The sequence below is a fragment of the Cyanistes caeruleus genome, chromosome 2 (genome assembly GCF_971803275.1).
Source record: "Cyanistes caeruleus chromosome 2, bCyaCae1.hap1.1, whole genome shotgun sequence".
Classification (NCBI taxonomy): Eukaryota; Metazoa; Chordata; class Aves; order Passeriformes; family Paridae; genus Cyanistes; species Cyanistes caeruleus.
This window is the reverse complement of record NC_141702.1, coordinates 37360573-37383254: the sequence shown is the minus strand read 5'-3', so window position 1 is coordinate 37383254 and position 22682 is coordinate 37360573. Positions and strand designations below refer to the sequence as shown.

General features: G+C 36.3%; 1 long non-coding RNA gene across 1 annotated transcript; it reads right to left on the bottom strand.

Annotated features, from left to right (window-relative positions):
* Nucleotides 1-7989: 7989 nt before the first annotated feature.
* Nucleotides 7990-17737, bottom strand: LOC111926064 (uncharacterized). Its single transcript, XR_002862642.2, has 4 exons — nt 17573-17737; nt 17278-17326; nt 11909-12006; nt 7990-10612 (listed from the first exon to the last, which is right to left on the bottom strand). It is a non-coding gene; the product is annotated as an uncharacterized LOC111926064 (long non-coding RNA).
* Nucleotides 17738-22682: the final 4945 nt, after the last annotated feature.

The following is a 22682-nucleotide window of genomic DNA, read 5'->3' as shown; positions in this document are numbered from 1 at the left end:
GTATTGTAGTCCTTGGCAGTTTGACACCCTTTCATGCCCTAGGACATATTGTACAGTACATATACAGCAAAAGGGCAGACATATATACACAGAAAGCAATATACCCTTGACCATTTTACTAAATTGGTTGTTAACAGCAGCAGCAAAGAGCTGGAAGAAAAATGGTCACGTTGAATGATCATTTTCAGAAACATTTCAGTGTGCAGTAACTAGTTCTCTGCCTGAATTCTACCTGACTGCATGTACAGGGTCAGGTAGTCACCATATGTTCTGCTAACAAGGCAGATTACAGAAGCAAAGAAAAACAGAACCTTTTATAGGGAGAGAAGAATCAAGAAATTCTCCTAAAGATAAAAGAAAATATTTCCTGATTTTCTTAATTTATTATTTCTTCAATCCTGCTTTTAACAATATTTCTTTCCCTTGAAAGAAATACTTTCTTAAATTTCTTTTCTGAAGTGCCAGTAGTATTTGTGGATTTTTCAACCACTAAAAGCTATTATTTCAATTAGCGCTCTACTTTTAGCTATATTCAGCTTAGAATGGCAGTTCTGAAAAGCCTTGACAAGCAGCACAAATAGCTTCTCCATCTACAAGCTGCACTTAATTGTTTGTCTTTTGGTAATATTAAAACCTTCATTAGAGCACCAGATTTTGCTGTGGCCCAAATTGTGGAAGACCACAGTGATTCCATTGTTTTATCATGTAGTCACAGAATCACAGAATGGCTCAGGTTGGAAGGTATCACAGTGGATCATCTGCTCACACCTCTCTGGTCAGGCAGGATCATCCTGGAGTGCATGGCACAGCATGCAGATGGTTCTTGAATATCTCCAGTGAGGAGAGAAGACTCCACAACTTCTCTGGGCAATCTGTTCCAGTGCTCAGTCACTTGCACAGTAAATAAGTTCTTACCCATGTTCCAGTCAAATTTCCTCATACTTAGTTGCTGCCTATTGACTCGTGCTTGGTACCACTGAGAAAAGCCTGGAAACATCCTCCTGGCACCCCCCCTTTCAGATACTCATAAACGTGGATGATCCAAAGGATGGCAGCCATGAAGCAGCACTATTAACGTTTTTAGTATTTCTTCTCTCTCTGTTGCCTGAAAGACCTTTTTCAATACAGTGTAAATTTTGCTTCCAGTCATCTTGTTCTTATTACTGGGGATTGCTTCTTATGGCACATGTGACCCATGAAGTTACTTGCCTACAAACATGCATTCTGAACAGAGGAGACGTGAACAGATATTCATTAACCGACAACACTATACCCAAAATTCTTTGTATTTAGGTTACAAGGATTGAATTGTCAGGCCTTTACCTATATCACTTAACTTGAAATTTCCACAACTCAGAGTCCAGTACATGAGGTAGTGTCCCTGGCCTCCTTACAGAAAGGGAAATAGGTGGTTTAGGGCAGAATATACTTGAAATATTTTAGACAAATTTCTTAGGATGAAGTGGACTGCACCTTGGAAGCACCTTGACTGGGTGGGAGAGAAGTCTAAGGAGACTAACTAGGAGTTAGTCTTATCAGACTAAGCCATTCTTTGCTGTCTAGAAGAGGTTGTGTAGATCCCACCACCGATACCTAAAAAAGGTAGGTGTGTAATCTAAAGTAATGTATAAACTCGAAAGCCATCTGTTTTATATCAGTCTGTGGGTGAGGTGTGTGCTTTCTGGAGATGCTATGTTCTTTTTATTGATTTTCAACTCAAATAACTTCATCCCTCTAAAAAAATTTTACCCAGTATATAGAATTTTCTAAACCACTTTATAGTCTCAAAATATCTCGCTAGTTCAGAGAGGTAGGATAAGTCAATTTCTATATCTGACATTCTCTTCATGGGCTTTAGATGAATTGCCAAAATTATGCTGAAAATAAATCTCAAATTTTAGATGACTGCAATTATATTTATATATATACAGTGACCTAAGTATACAGGTTCCACAAAAATAAAACTTTTCCTAATTTATTTCAGCATTTTCATTAAGGCTTTGATGAGAAATACAATTTTTAGACTACCCCTTCTGTGACCTATTATTCAGGCTGATTATTAACTGTTTTAGTGAATTGTATTCCAGCTTCACACTACTTTCAGATTTGATCTGATCCTGGTACTTCCTTGATCTTACAGAACAAATCAAACAAGCATAATTTTTAGATTGTATGTACTATAGAATAAGAATGTGCTTGAATGTCCACATATGTATATGCAATTGAGCCCTGCAAAAAGTTTTCTTTTCTACCAGGACTCACACAGTCATGCTGTTATATTGATCATCCTATTACGGGTTACAACCTCCAAACCTTGAGCACATTATATCCTTCCATGAAAATGACTAAGCACATGTAATTTGGCATGTTCTCAGAGCAATGATTAGCCTGTTCAAGAATGTTACTAGCAACATGAAAACAGAGTCATCCATCATCCCGACTGTATCATGTTTACCACAGTCTCTAAACAGCTGGACCTGGGACAGGTTAAGCAGGTTCCTCTTTTGATTTCTGTTATCTTTATGTCATGCTTCTCTGTTGGATCAAACACTGGATATCTTTTTAATTTCAAGTTTTAGTTTTGTGGTTCTCCCATATTTCTTCAGAAATCTCAGACTGGCTGCTTCAAAAACTTGTTTTCCCAGAAAGACCGCTCTTTCCTCTTCTGTTCTTTCTGCATTTATTATTAATAAATCTATGTTCTAATATGTAGTCCATTACTGATGAACTTGCTTTCCTATGCTGCATTGGTTATGCATTCTATACTTTGAGTGTTTATGTATGGATGGAACCTTCTAACTTCATTGAATTTACCTGTTTGGAGGTTACATTTGTACTGAGACCTGACTTGGAACCAGACTGGTATCACTACATTTCAGAACACCTAGACCAAAGAATGCACGAGTGCAGGTGCACGTTAGGCAGCGTCTGCATTGGGAAATGGCATGGGGTAATAGTTGTGTATGGTCTGTGGAATGAGATAGCTGGTGACAAAGACTTGAGATCCATCCCATGTATGTTCTATGGCAGGGGGACTACTTCAGACTAGCTCTCATCTGGCTAGTATTAGGGAAATGTCCATTTGTGGCTGGGGTGTATTAATTTGATCCATACCTCCATCACATTTTCCAGCTTTGCTTCAGATGAAAAAAACACCAGAACTGGTCATGTACTCTGAGATCATGACACAATAAATGCAGCTGATTGGAGAACATCCTAGCCTAAAATATTGGTGAAGAACTAGAGTGTCATAGAGCCTCATTAGTTACTAATTATTTTAACATTTTTGTTAATTTTAATGGTGGAAGTAAAAGTTATTTTAAAACTACACATAATACTTCAGAACAACCATGTGTGTTTGTTCTGCAAATGAGTGCAAAGGCATTGCCAATATATTCTGAAATAATTTTAATGTTTTGTGGTCAGTCAAAATGTTTCAAAGTCCACATAGATTCTTGAAAGAACCACTTAAAGATTTTTCAAGAATTCTGGCTGCAGAAAAATCATCTTTTTGGACATTTGAATCTTATTACAGCTTCTGCATCTAAGTATGATGAGGAACACTAAAAATCAGCATGGAATCAGATTAGCATTAGGAATCAGCAGTGGTTTTAGTAGTCAAGAAGAGTATAATCAAAGATATAAGCAATGGGTATTTTATTTTTGCAAGGTTTGTATCTACATGAATTAACCTATGGACTTCTGATCACATTTTATATCATTTCAGGCTCTCATTCAGCAATAATTTACATATGTGTTCCAGTCTACATTTCTGAATATTTCCATAAGGCTACTTTAGTTAAGTCACATCCCTGCTATTTAAGGTATCCTAATATATATTTCCTCCTTTCATTTTCCAGTATGCTTTGTTCAAGATAGCTCAATAGGTAATCTCTAGGAAAACATGCCATAATCAAAACAGAAGAAAGTACTTTAATTGTAGATGAATAAAGGATCCCTAATATAGCTAACATCCAGCATTCAACACAAAGCAAAAAAGTAACTGACTACATTGAAAAGCAGATTGCAGTTTTAGGCTGTATGCATAAAATTGAGGGATTTCAGACAGTGTAAGGAAAAAGAATAGGATACAGCTCCTAGTAAATTTCTGCACCACCTACAGAACCCTCACCACCAACGATTTAGTGAGCTGGTAATGAAATATGGTGAGTCTGAGAGAAGCTGAAGTAAGAACCAGTGTAATATTTTGAGTTTTGTGATCAAAGCAGACTACATGTAAATTTAAAAATGGGTCAGATCTCCAGAAGGTGTTTCAGGTAGCTATTATTTTAATTTGGTATATGGCAACATCAGAGTGAATACTGAGAATCCTTTAATGAATAAAAATGCCAAACTTAAACCTTACATCATTTCATTCTATTTGTCTTCCCTCTGCATGGGGGTTATAAACTGCTGCTGCAAAAACAGATGAGTCACAATAATCCTGTGGCAAGTTTCATAAGAACAATCATAAGGAATCATGTGTTGTGAATAAAGCAGCCTCAGATTGATTTGGTGCAAACCCACAAGTACATTTCCACATGTTTGGAAGGAAGAGTCAATGCTATGAGAATCTGTACTACAGTGTGTCTTGATTTTCCACAAGTTAACCCTATTCAGACAATATTATTTAATACACACACACACCCCTATCAACAGCATTAGAATATCTATCAGTTCAGGACTTAGAAGTTATTTTATGCCACAAAGATATGCAATTTGCAGTCTTAAAAGATTCATTTATTACCACAGCTGAGAGACAGCTTATGCACACTGACTGTTTTAATCAGAGCATGGTAGCTTGTGTTAAAAAAGGATGTGTATATGTGCATGCACACTTGTGCATGTGTGTTCATCTATGTGTATACATACAGTTACACTTCAATTTGAGTAAAATAAGTACTGTACACAATCCCTGAAAACAGACCAAGGCAACATGCAAAAGTTGCATGTTAATAATAAGGAAATTATTTAGAATTTTTTTTTTTTTTATACATGGACTTGCTAGGTTTTTACTGAGCCTTTTCTATGATATACACCAACATGAGAAATATCCTTGAGGCAAAAAATATAGTGAGAAGGAAGGAAAACCAGGAAGACTAGACACGAATAACAAAGAAATTTTCTCCAGAGATTCATGCCCCTCAAATGTCTGAACAATTGTTTAACCAGTCAGCTAAGGCCAAGTGTTTGCAATGCTTGAAAATATAAGAAAACAGCTAAGCAGTCCTGCAATGTCACAAAACTGGGGTTACAAGCTAAGTTGAAAACTAGCTTTGCTGTATAATCAAAGAATAATCTAGGTTAGAAAAATCTTTTATAATCATCAAGTCCAACTGTTAGCCCACTGCTGCCAAGTCCAGAACTAAACCATTTCCTTAAGCACCAACACCCCATCCCCACCCCCCAAAAAAAAAAAATGGCTTTGTCTTTTTTTTTTTTTTTTTGCATTCTATCGTCACTCTAGAAGAGGACACTGGTTTATTATCAGTTTTGTCCCTGTCTAGTTTAGGGGAAAAAAAAAAAAAAAAAATCAACTGGTAGGGATTGATGAGATAGGTTTTACTGGACAAGCTCAGTTAAATTCAAGTCTCAGCATGATGCTAGCCCAGAATTTGAGATCAGATTTTCAGAGGCTTTGGATGAGATTTAGTTCCTAAAGTGGGGTAGGCAACAAGAGGAGCTTGTGAGCTGCCTGTAAGCCTAGGCCAAATAGGACATGATGAGCCAGGGTTAGCATGATCAATGGCAGCAACCTCTGCACTGAGGGCTGAGGCAAACAGCGGTTTCTGTACTGAGTTTAAAGTCAGACTGGTTTGACCAACACTGTAACAGTTTAATACTGTGGAAAATTTACACCAGTGTCTTCATCAAAACTTCAGAGTAAAATTTAAGGATTGCAAAGCCTATAGACACATTTCTGTTGGAATAATTCATAGTTTAAACAAGAGCTTGGAGAGTTCAAAATTAGAATCTGAATATTAAAAATTCAGGAAATCAAATCTTTCCTGTTCTTTTAACAGGGATTATTAAAAAAAAAAGATGACAACTAGATCTAACTTTTATTTTCTTTTTATTGTCCACTCTTCTGTAGAGTTTTCGATTTTGGACAGGGATGGACCAAAGATTCATCAAGGTACAAATTCTGGGGGAGGGGGAGGGGGAGGGGGAGGGAAGGGGAAGGGAAGGGGAAGGGAAGGGGAAGGGAAGGGGAAGGGGAAGGGAAGGGGAAGGGAAGGGAACCTAAAGCATTTCATCCTAAAAGCGAATGAGGAGGTCAGAAAGTAAATCAGTTGCAGAGCTGAAAACAGAACTCATTTTCGAGACCCTTAATTCAGTGTCACAGCCTTCACTTCTGCTGCTCCTTTATTAGTCCTAGAGGCAAAGGAAGAAAAATAACATAACGTACTAGAGTTATAGTTTAATTCCTTGGAAAGTAGAATAATTTAATTTATAAATTTTAATTATGTCCCATTTTCCACAGTTCTCTTTAGAACTGTCATCTAAAAGAACCTTGATTATTTTTAGTACAACACAAATTCCATAAGCTTTCTAAAACTTTTTTCACTGTATGTAACAGATCCTTTAAATATTAGATGTATATTTCATCTGGGTAAGTCTATTACCACATACAAGGTATTAGCATACTTTGTACAATTCATTCCTAAGGCCCAATTCAAAAAATAAGGAGAACTCTGCAAGGTACAAAGTCTGACAAGAAAACTATGACAATTATTTTTTTATATACTTTGACATATTAACAGTTATCAAAAAATAGCTGCGTAATTTTTTTTTCAGTTTCTTATAACTTTGCCAAATTTAAAGGCATGATGCTGAAATTTTCTGTGGCAGGGCTGTGCTTCATGACAGACAAAAAATTCATCAAATGTGGGCAGCTAAAGAATGACAGTTAATCCCTCTTCTATAACTATCCTTTACTCCATCATCTCAAGTGTGATTATTAAATTTATATTTTTTTCAACTTCTTAGTCCATGCTTTATTTTTTGTACAAAATAAAATATAAAATAATATATAAAATTAAAATATTTAGAGATTACTATTCCATAGTACTGCAAGAACATGTGACCCTGCAGCTGTATGGGAAGTCCTAAAATAGCATACTGATGGTTATCTTAAGAACAAGTCCATATGTCTCCATGGATAAAATCTGAGCAAAGGCCATAGACTAATTCATCATACTCTGAGTATCAGATGAAGAAATCCAATGGAAAAAGGAGCATGTGATCACTTTAATTACAGTGATAGGAAATTAACAGATCTTAAGTAAATTGGCAAAGGCAGACAGCTTTCCTTAATGTTGGAGGGTTTGTGTTTGCCAGCTTGGTAGTACTCTTTCAGCATAAGCTTTTCTCAGTATGAATTCCTGGACAACATGTTATCTCTCATATACTTCACATATAGAATTTTCAATTTGGGGAAAAAATATATCTCTGAGATATCAGTACATAAATACTTTTTGTACTTCCTCAGTTGAAAAGAGTCTCCATTTCCTTGATTATCATTCTGCTCTTATGTTCTCATCAAGCTTCTGTAATAAAGCATAATCAAACTGGATGTTCCATGAATTTAATATCTGTTATTCCTGTGCATGCTAGGTCAGTGCATCCCAACTGAGAAAGCGGAAGAAAGGGAAGAAGAGTAAAATTGAGAAAGGTATTGACTTAATATCAGTCAAGTTATTTGATTTGACTTTCTTCCCTTCTTCAGTGTGCTCCAGGGATTCTGGGTGTGATAATATATAGCTGCCACATGCTTTTCATCTTCCCAGAGTAGCTTCTAATGACAGTAACAAGAGGAATGAATCATAATCAGAAAGCTACAAGTTTAAGAAAAATCCCTCACGTGAAATCTTCCCTCTTCAACTTCAGCAGTATTCAAATAAATGCTACTTATATTTGCATAAATAAGACATAAATCTTATAAGCATAGCACTGGCTTTCTGTCTTCAAACTAAATCTTGAGTCAGATTTTAACAGGAGACAGGGAAAAAGGGAATGAGCAGAATATACATGAAGGCTTCTTTGGAAGGGCCCAGGTGCTCTTTCTGACCACCTTCTCAGTATCTGAGAAGTGTATCTGAGGGAAGAATGAGCGACTATTACTTCAACAGAACAGTTTTCAGCAGCCTTTTACATCCAAAAGTTAGGTTATTCTTCACTAAATAGTGTTTGTTTATTTATTTAGAGTTGAAAGTTTGTCCTCTAGATAATACCGTGGTTAGTATATATGTAACTAAGCTAACTTTTCTAAAACAACCTCTCTGTTGTTCCAGGACAGGTGAATCACTCATAACTTATTCTTCCATTCATACACTATGGACTCCCCTCAGACAAGCAGTCTTAATCCCTATATTTATCTATAAAGACCAGCTGACCTGCATATGTCCCTTAAAAGCAACAGCATATTAAATGTGGAGGTTATGGGTATATTCAGCTGTAGAATTAAACTCTTTGGGGGATGCTTAAACATAGGTGTCATGTCCCATTTGAGATATCCTGCAATATTCAAAACACACAAACACCACACAGTCCTGGTGGATTTGCACAGGAATTAGTCACCATCTATGCTCTTCAAAGGCAGCAGCCACAAAGCAGGTGACAGATGTAGGTGAAGATAGGTGAAGATGTGTAAGAAACTGAATCATGAGCAGGAGCACATATAGAAGTCATATTCACATGGTATACAGAAAGTCATATTCACATGGTATACAGAAAGATGCCTTTGGAATACACATGCAAAGAAATGCAGCAAGCATCATGCATCAAGGTTATAAATTCTTGCTTACAATTGTGTAAAAGAGAAGCTTTTCTGTATTTTACTTTTTAAAAAATCTGTCCTTTGAAAGTTCTTAAGTCTGTTTGTTAACATCCTGATATAAATTATGCTTTGACTTGGTCCTCCTCATCTCAGTCCTGCAGTGTGACTGTATCTCTATACTATTTCCAGGGTACCTTGTTTCTCTCACTGGTGTATATCCTTATTATGCTTTAGCTTGACCAGCAGATCTCGACTCAGTCGTGCCAGTCTCTTGCCTCCCTTGCCTTATTTCTTGTGCCTGGGGCTCACTGGTACTTGGCTCAACTGAAGATATCCTTAATAATCTGCCAGCTCCTTGTCCTCAGGAGCAATTTCTCAGGGGGTCCTGTTGACTAACTCCTTGAAAATCTGGAAGTTTGCTGGACCTAACTTTACTCCCTACCTGTTCATGTTCCTCAAGACAGTGAACTTGTGTCTAATCACAGCAGCCCAGCCTGCCTCCAACCTTGATGTTCCCAAACAGCTCACTCATGTTCATGACACCATGTCCATCATTGCCTTCCCTCTTCCCTAGCCTCTCTTGGTTTTAGACAGTTTAAGGGGAGCTTCAGAATGAGTTTCCTGACCTTATTTTTAACAAATCCGTTTCCACCAATAAATAAGAAGAAATAAATATGAGAGAAACAAAAGAAGGGGGAAAAACCAAAAAACCCAAAAACCCAAAAGCAGAGCCTCTACCTTAGACAAAGACCACGAGGCAAAAGGTACTGCTTCTGTGACTTCAGCTTTGTAAATGGAATCCCCCAGCCCTTCTGGGGGCTATTTCTGTTTCTGGCCTCAGCACTGGCTTTAAAGAGACAGAAAAGGTTTTGGGCATAGATATTAATGGAAAAAACATTTTGGTTTACTCAGGACAGAATTTGTCCTCCATGCATTCCAGGATTTTCTTGGGTTGCCCAGAGATTTATATTTCTTAAATCGTTTAGAGTTAAAGAAGTTGTTTCTTCCAAATGTATGTAATTGTGACTATTTTTAATAATTAAACAAGAATTAAAATATAACAGTTCTAATGTACTCAGATTTCTTTTTTTACACCAGGACCTTTCATGACTCATTCCAATTCTATCCTTGGGCTTTGGCATGTTTTGTTTTAAACTGAATACAAATAACAATATATTTTCAACTTGACTTTGGAATTGCGTGGCTTGAGGTAATTTGTGTCACAAATTTAACATTATTTAAATGCAGGTTTGCATTTTATTTATTGCTAAAAAATTAAAATATTTAAATGATATTCAGTAAACATTTTTACTGAAAGGTTAAATAATAAATATTTAAATCAAGTATTGTTTAAACATAGGGTTATTTTCTTAATGTGTATGGAAGGAAACATTGATCATTTAAAAGGAGCTTTTGTGGAAAGATTTACAGATAACAGATCTTCACATTATGACCAGCCAAAAAGAATGTGAATCTTGCTATTGGTTGCTTTATGCAAAAACTAGATTTGCTTTCATGATTACTGTCATAATATAATTAAATTAAGCACATAGATGAAGAAATTACAGCAATAATTTAATTTTGCAGTTTAAACTCTGCTTTGTCAGATTAGTTCAAATTGAAAGGAAATTTCAGAGAAAAACGTGTTTCCGACCATCATCTGATAGGAGAGGAATGGCTGAGAAAATGTGAAAGAAGTAAAAAAAAAGCCTTCTTTCTTCATATATTAAAAATAAAAATATTTAAAAAAATAAATGTTGAGGGGTCCAAGGAACAGCTAGAGCCTTTCTCTAACAGCACAGGTGCCCAGGTTTTCTCCAGGTGTGATGGTCCCTGCAAAAAGAAATTAATGCTATATATGGATAAAGAACTCCAAGAGACAGGAAGGAGAGCAGTTGCTATAAATGTTATTTTTGTTGGTCTTTTCACTTGAACTACCCAAAATCAGTGAGTCATAATTACAAAACAGTATTTTCATCTTGTGCTGTGATAAAAAAGTTGCAGGGTTTCTTTGACAGGGTGCTAAGATGTTCCCTACTGATTTCTCTTTCTGTCACAGTTGACATTACTTCCTGTCATTCCACACTAGAAAGACTTAAACAGACAAGGACAACGCCTCAGTGAAATGCTGATAGGTCATGAGTCATTTCAGAAAATATCTACAAAATAGAATTTGAATAGACATAAGTAAGAGTTAGGACTGAATTTCATCCTGAGGTTTCTCCATTATCCTCAGTGTCAGTAGAAAGATGAGATTATGCTGGATCATAATCACAGTGTAGCCATTCAGGATTTCCCAACCATCAGATCACTCGGTCAAAGAGCAGAACTGTGAGCCTTCATAGCTGATCCAAACTCACTCCACCACCTCCAGGTACAGACCTGCACCATATGATTCCATCACTAAAAACTCAGTGTAACACTACTGCTTGTAACAACCCCCTGGAGCCTGCCACCCTGGGATGTAATCCCACTTCTGCTGCCCACAGAAAAGTAAACTCCTATGCCTGCTTGTGTAGAGATACTTTGATAAAACTGATAAATCCTGGGCGTTTTCCCTTGTTCAGAATATTTGAATATAGGACTGTGTACATGTGGCAATTGCTTTGAATAAAAGCAGAACAGAATACTGTTATATGTCAGTGCTGTTGTTCTCTGACATATAAATGTGCTTCTTTGGAAATATAAAAAATATGATAGAGTTTTAATGAGACAATAAGGGACCGATGTGCAATTTAGAAAAGCAATCAGAACCAAAGAGACTGAAAAAAAACAACCAAGAAGGTATGACAAATGACACTTTAGTACCAAAAAACCTAAAAATGGAGCAAAAAATATGAAAGGAGTGTGCTTATTAGAAGGTCACCAAGAGTCAAAATTAAAGCTAGGTGTAGAGATAGGGAGAAACTTCAGGACGAGATAGTATTCCATTAAAGTAAATTTATATCTTATGGCATATATAAAAACTATTCACAGATTTAGAAAACTGACCAGCCAGGACAGCACTTTATCATTCTGATAGAAATACTGCTTCTGCCTAACACAGTATGATGATAAGCACTCTGAATTGTAAAGAAAGAAAAGGATTAAAATTAGAGCTGAATTTGAAGAAATTCTGAACAAGCTTACAGTAAGATTCAAATTGTCCAGATTTCATCGTGCAGTAGTCTTGCATTTCTCCATGTTTTCCATATGGTCATCTGTCTTGTAGATACTGTTTCTTATTCCTGGTAGATCAGTCAAATATTTTAGGCATAAGAAGTAAAATAAATAGTAGTACATAAAACAATGGTATATATAACATAGGATATAAATAGCATATAAAATAGAAATTAAGTTATTTCATAATTAAGACACTATCCATGGTCTCAACACGTGAAATATTTCCTGTGGCTGCACAAATGCACTTATGTCTCTTTTAGGGAAAGTACTTTATCAGAAAAACAGAACAGATGTAAAGAGAATAAGATGTCTGTGTAAAGGGATATCTCTGTACTGCTGTGTTTTTAACCAACAAGATATATGTAACAAAGGAGAGCATTTTGATCTGTTCAGATTATTGTTCCTCTTGCTAGAGACAGTTCCTATCATAATCAACATCTTTAGAGTTGATTTGATTTTTACCTCCATATAGAGTTTTCTTTTTCCCATCTATAAAAAAGCACATTAAAATAAAATAAAATAAAACACATCAGTTCTGCAGCTGCACACTAAATAACAGGCTAAATGGCTTTAATTTAGGAGACAAATTGGTATAATAATGTAATGTCACCCTCTGAGATTGCCTTACAGAACTGACCCTTTGTAAAAGGAGAAGTTATAATCGCTTTTTTTTTTAGAAATCTCTCAAAACTTATGTTGAACTTTATTCCTTTCACTTCTTTGCTGTGAGCATCTCAGCAGAGTAACAATGAGCCAAATATCACATCTCTTGCTGCTAAGAAAGTTTTAATATTGTTTACATCAGTGAAGAAAAGGCTCAAAACCTGCAGGTGCTTCTAAATTTTAAATGTTTTGTAATACAGTGATGGCAATCAGAAGGAAATGGACTCTGGTACCCCCCATTCCAGCAAGTGCTACCTGAATTTTTACCTCTGATACTCCTTTTAATTATTTTTCTTTCTTTTTCTATCAGTAGATTAAATATAAATTAATTAAAAAACAATGCAATGGCTGATCAAATTTACCTGGCTTAAAATAGAATACTTTCCCAAGAAAACTGGACCAACCACCTCTTTTGTGACATCTTTAACAGGCTGTTTTTGCTCTTGGATGCAATGGCCAAGGCATAATGAGGATATAGAAAATCCTATAAAAATGGAAGCAAGATCCCATCTGAATTACAAACTAGTATGTTAAATGCTGATATTAAGGAGCTACTTTGCTTTAAAGAAGTGAAATCAATGCATTGTCCATGAATAAAAGAATGCATATTAATTTCAAAAATTGATGTGATTTAATTACATTCTATCCCATTTTTAATTCTTTGATGTTAGTTTTAGTTAAAGGCTTTAAATTTCTGTTCTTACACTGCTGCTCCTAAATGAAAACACATAAATGATCATGATTTTAAGTAAATATGGATGCAGAGAAAAAGGGGAAAAGCTGAAAATAATTTGCTCAGGACCTCACTATCCTTTGACATACCTATGAAGAAATGCTCTTTGGAAATGAACACTGATGATATCACTATATATCACTATTCGTTTTGAAAGGAATTTGACATACCATTAATATATAAAAATGTTTTGTCATGTCGTTCCTTTCTAGACAGTGTTTTCATGATGAGCCCATGAGGGAGAAGCTTCACCACCATATCTGACAGAGCAACCAGGAACTCCTGTGTGGGTGCCTCTCAATCCCACTAATCCACAGAGGCTCTGAGATGCCTTATTCTCTCTGACTTGTTCAGAAATTGGTTTCAGGCAGGGAATTTATTGAGATATGCCTCATTTAGCATCTACAAAGAACTTAGTATCTTGCAAAGGACTATGTGCAGTACCATTCTGATTAACTTTTTGTATTACACTGCACATGAGAATGTGATCTGGACCATGAAAGTTCGCAGATCTAGCAAGAATAAATCCCAGCATGCCCTCTTCTATTACCACATCTACTTACATAAACCAGTAGAAGCTGGTCGTCCACTTTTTTCTCCCTACTAACTGTATCAATCAAGAGTTTATCCTCAGGGTGTAGAGAACTGATGCTATCACAAAACACAAGAATTTTGAAAAAGACAAATTCACAAGAGGTATAGATATGTTGCACACAATGTAGTTTACAGGTTTTTGGGTTTGGACCGGTTTGATTTTTTTTTTCTAATTTCACTTATGACTTCAAACTAAGAAAGAAAAATCGTTTAAGTAAATTTTAAGAAAAAATTGTTAAGGCAATGGTTTTGTTGACAAAAATATTTTTTTCTTAGAACTTTCTTTGGTGTATTCCTTGTGAAGAGTGTGCACATATCTGCTTTTATAATATATTGTCTTTACTTTGGCAAAATCACTAGGTTTCAAGAAAAAAATAAGGATTAATTTACCTTTGAAGTGTTGGCACTGGAAAAAAAATTAAGTGGTGAATAGAGATTACCACTTTTAACATGTTTTCCCTTTGGTGTCAATTATTTCAAATCCAGCTTTCATTTATTTCTATAAAAGTGTGGTAGCCATTTAGACCATGAATAACCTTAAAGAGATCAAAGACTACCAGAAGATTGATACATGCTGCAAAAATATATTCTTTTGCTTTCACGTAGACTTCACAGACTCTTAAAGCAAAAAATCAGCAGAAGCCACTCCTGGTGTAAAAAGTGAACACTTTCGTGTCTTTAACTCTTTGGATTTTAGATTAGAGCAGAGGCAGAATAAACCACCTGCAGGTAAGAAGCCTGAGAACATAGGTATACATTCTATTTTTAGACAAGAAATGTAAACCTAATAATATACTGAAATGATATTTGGCTCACCGGTGGAGATAAAAAGGATTGCTTAAGCCCTGGCCTCTGATGATATCTGAGATTTGGTTCTAAGCCTTCAGGAAACCCAAGTCCTTGAAGATTAGTCTTCTTATGACAAAAATCCCTCCTGTCTTAGTGCAGAATAAGCACAGCAATGGTCAAAACTCCAGCAACTACCATTGTCATCAACATTAGCACCAGTCGTTTTCAGGCTGTTACATTTTAATGGTGATACTCAGCATCCTCCCTTTCTGAAGTCTAGGAATGGTCTGTTTGAATGCTTCAAAATTAGCAATCACTTTTAAAGACCTGGCTTCATTATGTATGCATCAGCTGCATGCTGACTACCTGTTGTCTCTGTATCAAGGACTCTATAGCCCCGTGCATGGATAAAACAGTTTAGGTAGATAATATGTTAGATGATGATACATCTATAGGCTACAGAACAGTTTCAGAGATAAGCAAAAAAAGAAAGCCAGCGTGGATGAAATGTGCTCATACAAGATTAAATAGCTGGGAAGAGACTGCTTGACAGAGGAAGAAAGAGAACAAATCAAGCAAGCTTCAAGATGTGCTGCTCAGGGAAAAGATGCTACTAGGTTCTGAAAAAATAAGAATGTGCAAATCTTAAGAGATCTTTTGAATCCTTGTAATCTTGTTTCTGAGGAAATTTTAAATAGTAGTTTTAAACAGCAGAAAATACTGGAAAACATTTCATTTAATAACTTAAAATATATTTTATAGATCAGTGGTAGGTAAGTCTAATGCTTTCTTTTTGTTTGAATCTAACACTGCAGTTGTCAAACAGATGATAGTTAATCATACCCTGAAGCTGCTTATTACTTCCAAAGGGGATAGTGCACTACATTCTATTTCCTTCCTTCACAAATATCTTTGTTACATATAATTTTTACTGCAAGATTCAAGAATCTGTGCACTAAGATCTGATATACTGGACAAGCATGTTGTCATACTCAGTCTTACAAAATCCTCTTAATCCAGCATTTCTAGAAGATTGATCATATACTGAATTGTTGTTCCACAAGAAATCCCAGCATTTTAAAATGTTATCTGATTTAAGAGAGGAAATTTGTAGAATGCCATAAGGGTCTAAGGTGTGTGTCTCAAACACTGATAGCCAGATGACTGTGAAGCCAACCATGGGTCATTGGTAACAGCAGACAAGGATTATTGGTAATAACACTCCATGTGGAAGAATACCATGTGTCAGGAGAAGGGGACTATAAGGAGGCAGGACAGCACTTTTCCAGGACAAATATCCTTGCTCTAGTTCCTGGACATAAGCACAACACAGTACAGCACACGTGCAGGAATGAAGCCAAGAAGTGAACATTGGACTGTAGGAGGGATGAAGACCACCAAAGTCCCCTGAAGCCCTCTGACACATTTCCAGAAGAATGAAAACGCTGTGACTGATAACTAGTTTGCACAGGAAGTGAGAAACCTATATTCAGGATGTAGAAAATATGTCTCTAAATGGGTACTCCCAAATAGCCTGGTTGTGCATACCAGGACCCTGGACATCCTGTCCCTGGATCAGTACCGAAACCAGAACTGGTGATCTCTTTTTCTCACTCACTTTATTTCTTGCTCTCTTTCTTTCTCTCTCTCACTTTCTTGATATTTAATTAATCTCTTCCTTTCTCTCTTCTTTTTCATCTTATCCCATTACCTAAAACCACTGCTGTGTGCCTAGATAGTAGTACTACTATGCTGGTCTCTATGCCAAGTATGTAATTTATGAATAAAACTTTGTGAGTTTTTGCAGACCCTCTGACTTTTTCCTTTCAGCCACAGGCATTTACAAATCTCGGGTGTCTCTTTCCCTTCATAATGGGATATCACAAAATTTAACTGTGAAATTTCTCAGAATCTTCAGTTATTTAAGGAAAAAGGACTGATAGTCTTATCATGCTTCTTAGCTGCTAACATGAAAACACAAGCAGGCTGAGTTGACCTTTCTAAAGAACTATCCTTAAAATTGTGGTTCTGTTTTTGTTGGGGTTTTTTTGTTTGTTTGTTTTTCTTTTTTTAATGCACTAACTTAAAAGCTTTGAGGAAAATGATGAATGTGTCAGAAAATTTGTTCTCACACTGAGAACTGATTTTCTTCCTGGATGCAGAAAAACAAGTGTGTATCTACATGCAACTGATTGGCTGGGAAACTTAGCAAAGCTAACAGAGGATCAGTTTCAAATGTTTATTTAATCATTCTATGCCAGCACAGCATCAAGCAGAACCTTAATCATCTACTTCTCTAACCAGTGTGCAGCCCCCAGGGTGTCTCACTCTGCCAAATGACACATCTTCATGTTTTATTTTGGCTCTGATATAACCTGAATTTGTCTTCTGACTAGCTTTGTCTGATCTTACTGGGATTTCTTGAAAGAACTCATCTAGAAAATTTAGCTGTTTATGAAGAAAAATGTAGGGGGAAGAAACCAGGCACATTTTTCCCTGCATACAGCTCGCAAATTTAGAAGAAGGGATTTTAAAAGAGTGAATAAGAAACTCCTACCCTCTCAGCATGCCTCTATTCAAGAACATCTTCCTGCAGGATGTGTCATCTGAAGAGCATAAATATAAAGACAGTGTAAGAAAGATCTCATTTAAACTATATTAGAAGATGCTAGAATTTGTTTTTCCCAACTTCATTCATCTCAGAAAAAAAAAAATAAAATCTAAAAAATAACACTCTCTGAGTTCTTTCTACAAAGAATCACAGATTCACAGAATCACTTAGGTCAGAGAGATCATCAAGTCCAGCCTATGACCGAGCACCATCTCTCCGAGTAGCCTGTGGCACTACGTACCACATTTAACATGTGTTAAACACTTCTGGGGATGGTGACTCTACCACATCCCTGGGCAGCCCATTCCAATGCCCAATCACTCTTCTGTGAAGAACTTCATCCTGATATCCAGGCTAAACCACCCCTGATGCAGCTTAAAACTTTGTCCTCTTGCTGTTTGCCTGGAAGAAGAGACCTACCCTCACCTGGCTCCCTGAGCCTCCTTTTCTTCATGCTAAACAGCCTCAGCTTCCTCAGCTGCTCCTCATAGGAGATTGATTCACCTTGTGTCTCACAAACATCTTCAGCTGGAAATGTTTGAGCTTTCTTGAGATATGTGCTATCTTATTTTAACAGTGCGCTTTTTGCATGCAAAAAAATCTTTGGGGAAGAGAGTGACAGCTAAGGCATAATTGTCTCTGCACTTTTCTGAAAGTAAGGAAGGTCAGTTACATTCCTGAAAAGGATGACAGGTAATACACTCAGTTTCTATACCTCCCAAACCTCAAGATGTTATTTCTCAAATGAGAATCCAGTGATTCTCACAAAGATCTTCTAAGGAGCATGCATTTATAAATGCTTTTCCATTTAAATTGCTTCCTGAGTTGTCCATGTATATAATAAATGATAAATATATTTCCTGAAGAATAAAGTCAGGAAAACATAAATATACCTACAAAATAGAAAGACACCCACTGCTGAATTCAACAGATATCTAAGAAACTTATGAAAACTAAAGAAATCCTTTATTATTTGTGTCCTAAGCCACATTGCAAGATGCAGATAGTTGCAGAAAATGACCTTCTGAAGGATCATATCACTGTAGTTTTTCCTACTCAATATGTCCAAAATTCATTTAATAACCATGCTGAACAAACATCACAAGCATAAAGATCCTTCCTCCCTCACGAGGTAGCCAAGGCAAGTGCTTCTACTTTGCTTTCACCATGCTTTTGAAAACCTCCTTAAATTAAAGAGGGCATTCACTACCCTGGAGGAGATGGTGCACCTTGAAATACTGAGGAATTTTATGTGTAAATGTCATTAGTTTCCATCTCTTCCAGATGTTTCCCTTAGCCAACAGAACAAGTAGAGTTATCAATTTCCTGACATCATTTAGAAACATTAATTCACCCTCTTTTTCCACTATACACATATAATTATTATACACGTATAGTTCTATGGTAGCTGATTTGAAAGGCTTAGACTTGATGTAGGAATTCTAAATAGATGTTTTCAATAATTGCACAGCTTATAGCAGTAGTGAAGAATGTGTGACAGATTGGCCTACTGCTACCTCTGCCTTCAGCATTTCCTGTGTCTGACTAAACTATCTTCAAATAGGCACTTTGGTGCCTAGAAAATTCTACTTATACTCTTATTTAGAAGTAAAACCCAATTAAGTGTGAAAACTTTGAGGTATATTTACCATTTGGTCACTTTACAGACACTAATAAGAAAAATAGGGTTTTCTTTGATCATGGGCTTTTACTCTCCAAATTAAATGGGTCACAGACCAGGTCCTTTCATCGATGCATTATCCAGATAAAATGCTTCCTGTTGCCATGTTTTTAGCTCACATGTCTTTTTGTTGGTATTAGTCTCAGAAATATAGTTAACTGAGATTTCCATGTCAACATACTTCTTGTTGTTGTTGTGTGAGGCTTGCTACTTAACACCAAACTGGCAAAGTTTGCAAGACACCCACTATTCAATTGACCCAATTCTGGTGCCTTGCTGGCTGTGCAAAATTGTTCTAAGCTGAAAACTGATGCCCAAAAAGATGCCTAAAATAATCTTGACTGTCTGAGATTTATGCATAGGTAATTCAAGCATGTGTTTTCCCCCAAAGCAAATTTTCTACAGACACTTGTTCTTTTAAGGACCTGCAAAGAAGGTGTGAAGCATTTTCCTCAACAGAATCAGTGGGAAATACCTGACAGCTTGCTTCTATAACACTGCAGTTGTTCAGATCTTGCTTCTGTGCTTATCTTGAAGCTTTTTACTGTCACCTTGTGAAAAGACCCTCACTAGAGAGTCAGAGTATGAGAGCTTTCCAGAGGCTGCAATAGATACTGGATTAAGCTATGATTAACTTCTGCAGGATTTGGGTCAAACCTTGGATAAAGACTAAGAAATGGACCTGTGTTTGTTCTATAAATCTACCATACTACAACTCAGATTGCTTATTGTCGTGGACAGACTACTAGTTCACCCGATCTATTCTCACCAAGCTAAAATATTTATGAATCCCATGTTAGTGTGAACATTCAAACACATTAACACAGATAAGAAAGCAACAATTTCAAGCAGCTGTACTATCATGTACCTGTCAACATCTGAGCACTCTAAGATATTTCATTAGTTATATATTTTTATATTTTTGTCCTTGCACTGAATGTTCCAAGATAGCCTCTCTATTTAAATCTGTGCTTGAAAAATGATCTCAAAATGATTGTGTGAAAAGATTGCCACCATAACCTGTTATCCCTTAGCCAAATGCAAAGACTCTGGTAAATTACTTGCCTCCTTGAATTTGTCACTGTGCCTGACAGCTTGCTCATACATCCAGTTATGATTATGCATTGATTTTAATGATGAATAAACTATATAAATGCTAAGATAAGCACGGAAAAACTCACTGTTTCAACATTCTTTCTTATAATAAATTGCATATACATCTCATACTTGCTGAAGGTGAAATTCTATGGATTAGGAGAGGTTAATAATGCAAAACATGAGTCTGAAAGACTTGTCTGTTCTCTTAGTACTGAAGATGAAATCTTGCAAAGCATCATGTAGCGGAAGGCAGATAAATCATTTGATTGCTGTTAGAGCTTTTGTAGCTTTTCCCTTTTTCTGAAATGGAAATGTCCACTCCTTAACACCTATAGAGAATGCAGATACAAGATCATTCCTCAGCCTGGCACTAGGACTAGACTCCGACCACCATAACAGAACACCGGAAGGAAAAAGTTGGTTGGGTGGAATAGTTTAACAAACTATGTAGGTGTGTTAAATTTATTTCCTTTCCTTAAATTTTTTGAATTTTAAAGAGAGATTCTTTTGCCATAACAGAATAAATTATGACAAGGTAATTTAATTTTTCCTGACTGTAGATGTTCCTCAGTGCTATCATGTCATTAATATCTTGTTCCTATTCTCTGCTAAAGCAGAGGATACCAGGTACAAGTAAATTTGATCAAACTGAGGCTAATGAGCTTCAAACTGACTCTCACATAGTTGGGAAGTCTCCCTTGAAGCACAATTTTTGTTGCAGACAACATGGCAAAAAAAGATAAAACTATTAAATTCATATTCACTGCTGACATTTGACTTGAAAGATGATTTTAAATACCTATTTAATATTATAAATAGATTACTAATCTGGAATAATTTAGTTTTATATGACTCTAGAAACAGTTTGTCAAAAGCTGTGTCCCCAGCACATTTCTGTTCTGGCAGCCTGTAGCAGGGCATGCCATTGCAGTAGGCAGGCCTAACTATTTTACACATTATTCATTCTCTCTGTGAATCGAGACCATGAACCTCATCTCCTATTTTCCAAAACACAAGAGACCCCAAAAGAAGCTCGTTTAGCAAGTAATATTAGCACTTTGTTTTCCAGTCCCTGAAAAAGGATGTGTCCAGTCACTTGTACTCACAAAGATAATGCTAAAAAAAATGTTAGGAGATGACTTCAAGTACCATATTCACCATATTAGCCCTTGACAAGTTTAAACTGAAATAGTGTATGTTTGTATTAGATAATAGGATGTAATTCTTTACTGTGAGGGTGGTGAGGCACTGGAACAGGTTGGCCAGAGAAGCTGTGGATGCCCCATCCCTGGAAGTGCTCAAGGCAAAACTGGATGGAGCTTTGAACAACATGTTCTTTTGGAGGGTGTCTCTGTTCATGGAAATGGGGTGGAACTAGATGTTTTTTAAGGTCCCTCTAATCCAAACCATTCTATGATTCTATGACTCTATGATAATATGACTATCTATAAAGATGCTATGGTGGTGCTGCAATTCTCCCTTTAAACAAGCTGAAATGAACCCAGTAATTTATTTCCTGTAGTTAACAAACCACTGTGATGTGCCCATAAAACCTGACTTCTGAACAGCCAAAATACTATGTCTGGCAGAGGGGTTAAAGTTTCCTATAGTGTTGTTTCCAACCACAAAGACTAATGCTTTAAAATATATATATATATATATATATATATATATATATATATATATATATAAAATCATATCAGATTTATTCTTGCTGTCATTGAAAACAACACTGAGGGAATGACCATCATATACATCTTCAGTATCTAACTAATTTTTTTTTCTCTAGAGGTAGCAACAGTAAACTTTGCTTCCAAATCTGAAACCCATAAAGAAACAGGAGCCCTGAAAATTCTCTCCTGAGTCTCCAGGCTATACTATCTGATACTAAAGCTGCTTGAAATTGTTTGCCAGAGATGAGAGCTGTGGTTGTGTTGATGATCCCTGCCTTTGAAAGCTTTTCAAGATAACAATCAAGTTCAACTTTTTCTAAGTCTGTCTGAACTTTGGGTATAATCTCTTTAAAGCTCCAGCTAAGCTCACCAAGCTTTGCTGGGTTTTTCTTCCCACAACATTTTTTTCTTACATTTGAAAACCTTCAACAGCCTACCAAGGAGGCTGTGAAGAGCCCTTTTTATTTCAGATTCTCCTCTGACAGAAAAAAGATCTCCATAAACCATTAAAAAAAGAGAAAAATATGCAAGCCTGAAAAAATTTTTGAACATTTTCCCACTGCAAACTCCTTGTGTGCCACCCCAGCAGATTTTTGTTTTGTTGTGCATAGGTCCAAATGGGCTCAGGAGAGCATTTGTACTCCACTTAAACAAGCAAATTAAAACCTAGATCAGTGTTTTGAATTGTCTCTGACATCTAAGTCCACTACAGTTTTAACTCATCTTCCTGTTTTAAGCAGGAATCTGAGAGGAAAAATGGATCTACGTCTTCTCTGCACTGTCTTGGTTTTAAAGAATATTTCCAATTAGGAAGAAAAAAAAAAAAAATCTGGTATATGTCTGGAGACAACATCTGGACGTTGGCAAATAGCCTGCTCCCCTTTGAGACTCTGGTTTGT